The following is a 9733-nucleotide window of genomic DNA, read 5'->3' as shown; positions in this document are numbered from 1 at the left end:
TAATACTATTACCCCTTGTAGTTGCAAGGACATTCTTGCTAGAACTCCCACTCATTTTGATATTTCTCCTTGCTTCATCAAACAAGGATGCCTTGGTTTTAGTGAGATTTTCTTCACAAGGTTTTCTTACCAAAGAGGTAGGCAGAAATATTGGAGTGTGAGGTGTGGAAGTGGTAAAGTAGCAAAGATTTCCATCCTGGCCAGTGCCAATGTGTAATTCTCTAATCATATCATTGTCATACTCGGAGCACTTTTCATCGAATGATTGGAGCCATGAATTAATGGTGATTGATGTAAGAGTATTAGATGAATCCATTGCGAATAAATAACTACAAGAATGGAAATGAAGGAAATAATTAACATCTATCGTTTTAATAATACTTGTAAACACTTTAAACAAGTTTTAAGTATTTATATAGTGACCTCTACCCAACTATTATAAATGATCCTGAGATCCAAATTCATATTAACTCGGGCACGGTGAGCCGATTCATCCCTTATCAATATAATTCGGTGGATTAACCTCTTAATCGATTCTACTTCTAGAACTCTCGGTCGATAAAAATTACTTTAATATTTAACTTTAGCCCGGAACACATATGACTACGGTCACGAATACATCCGTTGAGCTCAATCCAAATTCCGATGTAATAACATTTATTACCCACTTACCCAACGTAACAAGTTTAGCACCCCGGTGAGCCGAGCCTACTTCCTTATGAAATTGGGACTCATGGTTTCTACTATTTGGCAAGGCTAATTCTCAATTATTATAAGTGAGAGGTCTTGTCAATTTATTACCTATCACGTTTAAGTGAACTAAAGCGGTGAACTACGATAATTATGATTGACACGGTCGATGACTCGATATGATATGCATGTGTTGTTATGGCGATTTGGCAATGCATGCAACATATTAAAAGAATGCAAAGCAATAATAATAAATTCCTAGTATGGCCTCCTAAAATAGAAAATCAAATAATCTATTACATATTCGGAAACCAACTCCTTTGGTCCCTTGAATATTCAAGTGGCACGCCTCCCAAGAATACCGTCTTTGTCAGAACGCCTTCCCGAATGACACCGTCTTGAGTAAGCTCCATGATTACAAATAATAATAAAAATACAAAGCTATTCCTATTATACATTTGTAATATGAAAAACTAGTAAAAATAAAAGTGATACGAGATCACATTAAATTACAACCGAATCAATATTCCCTTTCATTACGGTTAATATCGATTATTAAACTAAGGCCCTACTAAGATAAAATTACATAATTCAAAATTATATAAATAAAAGACATTCAACAATTGAAATATGAAGCATTATAATATGTATCTATCATGCCTAATTATGTGTCAAATCGCCCTATTTACCTTATATCAATTATATAACCCGGTTTTATGGAAATGCGTGATAAAAACTTCTTAAAATCACAAATTAATACTTAAATCACATTTAAGCTCAAGTTAATCATTATAACACTCTTAGGACTCAAAAATTAGTCATCACTCAATTTTTGACAATAATTCAACTTGATTTAATTTTATGCTCATTTTTTACCTTAAAATCATAACATTTATGAAATAAATCCAAATTAAATTACAATAATTTCAAAGTTTTAAATTTTTGAACATTCTAGAATAATTACATGACACTCATAATGTCAAAAATCATGGTTAAAAATTTCGAATTAGTTTTGAGAAAATATAGTTGCAATTTATCGGTTTTATCTCATAAAACATCTAAAGTATACAAAAATTAATCCAATCAATTTTATAACTTTAGATCTGATAAGTGGGATATTTATGCAACCTAAAATAATTTTCTCATGCCATGCAATTCGTTTTAGCTATTTATGCTAAAATAGTCACTATTTATGCCATTTTTACACTAAAAATTCATAAATCATGCTAAATGAGATCATTTCATCTCAAAATTTACATACACTGTGTAAATCATGCATGTGACAATATAATAAAGTTTCATGGCCTGGTTCGAAGTTTAACTATTTTTAACCATTTTATCTCTTTTAATCCATTTTTATCTCATAAAACTCATAAATCATGCAATATTAATCAAATTAATACGAGATTTTACACACAACTTGCAAAAAATGCATGTGAGGTCATATAAAATTTTCAAGGTCAGAAACTAAATGTAGCCATTTTTAGTCATTTAACCTCCATTTATTCCATTTTTATCACATAAAAATCATATATCATGAAATATTAATCACATTAATATAAAATTTTACATGCAATACATAAAATATTCATGTGAGGTCATACTAAAAGATCACAGTCAGTTGTGATGTTTAACTATTTTTAGTGAATAAAAGTCCATTTTACTCATAAAAATGAAATAAAATCACTAAAAATAATTAAAATGAGCAATAAATTACCATAAATCATAAAGATGACCTAAAAACATTTTAGGACCAGAATATATAACATGCATCATGATTTCGTGAATTACTCTTATAAATCACAAATTTTTAGTTTTATATGTTAACAAATTAGATCGGAAAAACAATAACCGATTATGCATGCAACATCCTATGTTCTGATACCACTCGTAAGGTTCATATACCTATTATTAGACTCTACTAATAGTGAAAAAATTAACTTTTTAATTATTAGTTCTTTAGATCTAGTGCATGCATGCATAACAAAATAAGAGATTAATAAGAAAAATAATGTCCCTTACATTATTATTTTCGGATTTATGGGCACAAGTAAGGTCTCCTACCTTCACTTGTCCTTGAGCTATGATGAGTATTAGGATGATCCTCCAAAATCCCAATGTAGAGATTCTCCTCTTGATTGCATCCAAGATTTAACCCTTATCACTACTAAATAATATTTGCTAGATATTTATTTAGTAGTCTACCTTAAAATTGATTAATAATACTCATATATTACACTAATAATATTAGTAATCTCATTGAACAATTTGAATCAAAATTTCTCAAGCTTTGGTGAAAGAGAAATTGAATTTGTGTGAGAGGAAAGTTTTTTGCATGTAAAGAGATGAATGAATGAAGAAGTGTAAGAGTTAAAAATGAAAGAGCCAAAACTACTCCTAATAGAGTAGTATGGCCGGCTCACTTGAGGCCAAGGAAGGCATCTTCCTTTTTCTTTTTACTCTTATCAATATGTAGGTATGTAAGAATAGGTAGAGTAGGTTTGATTATAATAATTTTAACCATTAAAATAAATCACCCATTATCCTCCACAACCTATGATATTTCGGTCCATTCACATAAAATGGACTACTATTTTATTTTGTCAATTTGTCACTTGTCACACAATATGTCACATGTAGTATGTTACATGTTATTAATTAATTTAATGCATATTCATCAAATAAATATCATTTTATAAATTAATTAATTATATATAACAAATTGACTAGTGATACTTGATCACATAAATAAAATGTGTCATATAATTATAATTCACAACATCTTGTAATTATAATTAACCATTCATTCTTATCTCAATTGTTTCACAAACAATAATCAATTTTAGTAATAAAGTATTTCAATTACTAAAATAAATCTTATTTAATCCCATTACAATAAGATATGAATATTCTCTCTCACAATTGAGCTGTTCAATTTTAAGGAATTGATTAACTTGTATCGTCATACAATTAATCAACTTTACTGATAAGGGCATCATCCTTTAGGTATGACCTTAAGGGATCAACTGACCACCACCGTCCTACGACAGTAACGTCAAACTCTAGCAAGCCAATCGTTACCGATTAATGTTGATCAGTTGACTATATAAATGAATCATCCCTTACGTATTCTTAATATGAGATTTAAACATGTGATCGCACTATTGTTGAGGACACATATTCCAACAACTAAGAGGCATTCTTTTGTACAATTCTCCTTGCATGAGGAGGTATTGTGAGGCTAGTAGGCGTATGACGCGTTGTCCCCTCTTATCCATATCTGGTGGGTATGTACCATTGAGTTTGAAGTTTAGAATGGCTTGAAACCAAGGTTCCCCTGGACTTTCTTCTTCACCTGAGAGGACGTTTACATAGGCTGGTTCTGACCGCCGTTCAATGCATAAAGGCATTTCTACCATGTTGTCTGGCATATTAATCAAAGATGCAAGTTTTGCAAGAGCGTCTGCAAATTGATTCTCTTCCCGAGGTAGGTGTAGATAAGTGACCTGATCGAAGAATTGGGCAACTTGATCTATCCTAGCCTGATAGGGTGCTAGACTTTCACTTCGAATTTTCCAAGATCCCGTAATTTGGTTGATGATCAAGGATGAGTCTCCATGAACTCAAAGATTCTTAATGCCTAAACTCACTGCTGCTTGTAGACCAATGAGGCAAGCTTCGTATTCTGCAGCGTTATTTGTCACCTCGAAGTCGAGTTTGACAGAAAGCGGTGTATACTCGCCTTCAGAAGAAATGAGCAACACTCATATTTTAAATCCTCTTAAATTCGATGCCCCATCAAAATAAAGATTCCAAGAGTCTACACTGGTTTGTAGGATATCCTCGTCTGGAAACAACCATATGTTTATTGCTTAGGTATCGTTGATAGGATTATCTGCGAAGAACTCGGCAACGGCGCGCCCCTTTATGACCTTCAAAGGTACGTATTTAAGGTCGAACTCTGAGAGCATTAGGGTCCACCTTGCCAAACGTCCGTTGAGAACGGGCTTCTCGAAGAGGTATTTGACGAGATCCATTTTAGAATATACCTTGACAGAGTAGCTAAGCATGTAGTGGCGTAGCTTCTTTGTTGCCCACACAAGAACGAGGCATGTCTTTTCGAGGGGTGTGTACTTACACTCGTATTCTAAGAACTTCTTACTAAGGTAGTAGATAGCTCTTTCTTCCTTCCCAACAGTTTGTGCAAGCATAGCCCCCATGGCTGTTTCGGTTACTGTGAGATATAAACCAAGAGGTTGATCTCGTTGGGGAGGCATTAGTACTGGAGGCTTGGCCGGTATCTCCTTAATCCTTTCAAACGCTTTTTGACAGTCGTCGTCCCATATGGTATGATCTGTTTTCTTGAGCTTCTTGAAAATAGGTTCGCATATCATAGTAAGCTTCGATATGAATCGGCTTATATACTGTACTTTGCCTAGGAATCCTCTAACTTCCTTCTCTGTCTGGGGTTGTGGCATTTCTATTAGGGCTTTGATCTTGGATGGATTAATTTCTATTCCCCTCTGGCTGACGACATATCCCAGAAGCTTGCCCGACGTTACTCCGAATGCACATTTCTGAGGATTGAGCCTCATGTTGTACTTGCGCAATCTTAGGAAGAATTTGCGAAAATTATCGATATGCCCCTTCCTGTCTTTGGATTTAATGATCATATCATCGACGTACACTTCTACTTCTTTATGCATCATGTCATGTAGCAAAGTGGTTGCGGTACGTTGATATGTAGCTCCAGCATTGATTAGCCCAAATGGCATAACAGTATAACAATATGTGCCCTACTGAGTGACGAAGGCTATCTTATGCATGTCTTCTATGGCCATCTTGATCTGATTATACCTTGCATACCCGTCCATGAAGGATTACAACGCGTGATCTGCTGTATTATCTACCAATATATCGATGTGTGGTAGAGGGAAGTCTTCCTTGGGACTTGCTTTGTTTAAGTCTCTGAAATCAACACAAACCCGGATTCGCCCATCCTTTTTGGGTACGGGGACTATGTTAGCCACCAGTCTGAATACTCGGAAACTTTGATGAACCTGGCTTTGAATTGTTTATCGACTTCTTCTTTGATCTTAAGAGCCCACTTGGTCCTCATCCGACGAAGCTTCTGTTTTACAGGTTTGAAACCTGGTTTGATTAGAATTCGATGTTCTGCAATATCCCTGTCGATTCCTGGCATGTCCTTGTAAGACCAAGCGAAAATGTCCTTGAACTCGTGTAGGAGGTCGATGAAATTTGCCCTTTTAGTTAGGTTTAAGGTCGTCCCTATCCTAAGTTCTTGGGGTTCTAGTTCGGTTCCTACGTTGATGGGTTCGGTGTTCTCTATAACTGTGATCGGTCCGTTTAGTATTCACAAATAAATAGATGTGGTCGTTGGTCACGGTCGAATCAAAACACAATTTATAGCTCAACAAGCAACTCTACAATTAGTAAAGAGGCAAGTAAAGGTCGGATCCCAAGGGACGGGAGTTGAAATGAGATTTCTATTGTAACTAGTGGTGTCTAAGGGGTGTCACAAATTGGGTTGATGTAGAAGGTTACTAAACTAGAATAACAATGAAAATAAACAAGCAAGATGAATTAAAGGGGTGTAAACAATTGATTAAAGGCACTAGGGTGTCATGGGATCATAGGGGAATCATGGGATATGATCATACAAACATGTTCTCAAATTATAAGCAAGCAATTATTGTTGTGATGGATTGAGTTGGGTTATATCTTACAATCCTAGGAAAGTTTGGGTCCCGGAGCCGAATCGATTAGATTGTACAACACCTACAAGTCGACTTAATCTTCCCTACTCAACAACATGCATGGTCTAATGAGACTCGAGTTGGGTTATGTCTTACAAGTCTCATTGAAAAGATAGGAGATGATAGTAAATGCAAGGATTCATAGGCTTAGCATTTCATCAAATATAACATGTGCATGAGTTGAGATCAAAACAAGCAAGCAAATAAGATATGAAAGCATATTAATTTAAGCATGAATCATTCCCCATGTTGGTTTCCCCTAATCACCCATTAACCCTAGCTAAGAGACTACTCACTCATTATCATGTTGATCATGCTAGCAAGGTTGTCAATCATACCAACAATATGAAACATGATGAATAAATGAAAGTAATTAACAATAATTAAAAGGGGATTAAGAGGTTATACCTACTAATGATTCCAATAATAAAGCAAGAATAATAGAAGTACTTGAATGCTAGATTGAGAGGTTGTCAATCTCCCAATAATAACCCAAATAATCTTCAATTACCCCAAATAAAGGATGAACAAAAGAGAGATTAAAGAACTAAAACTTGGATTAAAACTTGATTAATACTTGATTACAATATTGAAGAGAGATTTGATTGATATTAACTACACTAATTATTGATAAGAAGAACATGCTCCTCTAATTAGACTAATGGGGTATTTATAGTGAAAATTAGGGAGGATGCATTAGGGTTAACTAAGGGCTAAACTAGTAATTACACTTTTTAAGTAGAGCAAGGAGAAGCCGGTATTTTTGGAGAGAAGGGCTTCTCTTTTCGTAGCTTGAAGAAGACAACCCACGCTGTGAAGGAATCCGGGCGGATTAGGGTCGGGACGGCCGGATTTGGTCGATGGAATCCGAGCGGATTCTGGGGAATCCGGGCGGATTGCTGAGGGGGAATCCGAGCGGATTCCAGCTGGGACGCTCGGATTGTGGATAGGCGGGACGGGCGGATTGCTGACAATCCGCTCGGATTGTCAGTCAGCGTGATACTTCTTCTTTTTCTTCCCTTTTCTTCATAAATTCCTTGGGGATTTCCTTGGGGACTCAAGGATCCTTTCTCAACATTGCTCTTCTACTATGATATGTACAAAGGCCTTCTAATCTTGTCTCTCCTTGATGCTTGGTCATTGAATTTGATCAATTTAGTCTTGTTTTGCCATGAAAATGCAAGATTCTTACTCCTTTCCTACCAAGGGATCAAAATCTCAAAGAATATGCAAAACAAAGAACTAAAGATAAGAAATGACCCAAACAAGCACTAAAAAGCATGGAAACAAGGGTAATTCGGGGGCTAAATATGCGCCAATTATAGTCACATCAAATATCCCCAAACCGAACCTTTGCTCGTCCCGAGTAAAGAGGTGACAAAGACTAGGACCAATACTAACCTATCCTAATAATATAGCCGATATGAGACAATTAGCGGGTCTCACTCCGCCCCTTCAACTCACAACAAGACAACCATGAGGTAGGATGCCTTCTTGCAAGGCAAGGTGGGTCTTGCCAAAATGGCGACACATCCAAACATTAAGCACACAAAAACACATAATGGATGCATCTACAAAAAGAATAGCCACTCCCTCATCAAGTGGCGGAAATTATCTACAAGGGAAGCAATTCAAGGGTACACAATCCTTCATAGATGCAATTTCTTCAAACTACTAAGCCTAGAAGGATACCAATAAATCACCTCCAAAATGTGTCAAGCTAGGGTACCTTTGTCCTCAATCGTTAAATGCTTTTGTCAAGAGTAGACTCCTATGGTGTTAGAAACACTGGAGGATCGCGGAATTCCCCCTCTTGCCTAGACAAGAAGAAGGGTCGTCCCCTCTCTACCATGCACAAAAATGGATATGATGGATAAAGGGATCAATAGATATTTGAGTTTCATTTTGGGAGTTTGCTTTTGTTTTTGTTTTTCCCCCCAATTTCTTGTGGCATTTGACATTTGAGAACACTTTCTTGCCATTTCTTTTTGATTTTTTGCATTTCAATACTTGACAACTTTTTGCATTTCTTTTTGAATATTTTCAAAGTCACCCCAATTAGTAACGAGGGTGCCTTGTATTTGAAGCATAGGAGTTCTATTTTTGCTCCTCTTTTCATTTGATGCATTTTTTTTGCAAACTTTCTTTCACTTTTCATTTCATTGAACTCAAATTGATTTCTTTTTGTGCCCATTCCCTTTGATGACAAAAATGTATGGTAGAACATGGATGATGGATGGATGCATGGTTTCAAGGGTCACCTTGGAATAAACGGTAGCCAAGGAGTTATCACACCACAAGGTACTCTTGACTAGGCCTTAAACCATGGGTCAAAGGATACTAGCATGAAACATCCTAGGGTGTTTTACAAGCATTCTAACAAGCAAAGTCTTAAGAACAAAAGGCATCTACTAGGGCCTATATACACTTGTCAAGCTTCCCAAGTAGACGGTTTCGCAAAATTTTTCTAACATGCAACTACATGCCATGATGCAACTAACATATAATCATCCAAATGCAAATGATTCTACCAACTAATATGACATATAATCTAAGTGCAAGTCCTAAGTTCACATTGTTTTACCGCATCAATCAAAATAAAGCCACATAGTCATTAACATAAAGAGGAAAAAGGAGATTGGAAAGATCATACCATGCGGTCTTCAATATCCTCATGTCTCGGATGTGGCGTAGTCAATCAATGTGAACAAGGATAAACAAACACAATATATACAAGACAATATATACAAAGGAAATGAACTTGTTTTTGGGTTTTCAATTTTTTTTTCAATTTTTATGATTTTTGAAATTTTTCATTTTTATGGGTTTTTGAATAAGAGTTAAATGTTAGAATTCCCATCCCCACACTAATATGGGCATTGTCCTCAATGGCCAAAATGATGGAAATTATGCAAAGATGATGCATGATTTCTATACTAAATGCAATTCTATACTAAGCTACACTACATGATGCATGGTTTTTGTTATGACGGAGAGGATGATTTAGATTACCTCCCGTTGTGTATGCCTTAACTTCCCCAAACCGAGTAAGACACTATTGCTAATGTCCAAGGATGGGTATAGTTCATGCACACACTATGCTATGCATGAAACTAGTTTTGTCATTTTGGATTTTACAAATGGGAACAATAAAGACACCTCAATGGTACCGAGGTGTGAGTCCTTTGATGTTGCTAGGACTAAACCAATAATGATCAAAATTAAATAAAATGCAAAGAGACAAGTCACAAACTTCTTTTCATGAA

The sequence above is a fragment of the Silene latifolia genome, chromosome 7, assembly GCF_048544455.1.
Source record: "Silene latifolia isolate original U9 population chromosome 7, ASM4854445v1, whole genome shotgun sequence".
In the NCBI taxonomy this organism is placed as follows: Eukaryota; Viridiplantae; Streptophyta; class Magnoliopsida; order Caryophyllales; family Caryophyllaceae; genus Silene; species Silene latifolia.
The sequence above is the reverse complement of the archived record's forward strand: the minus strand, read 5'-3'. Positions refer to the sequence as shown.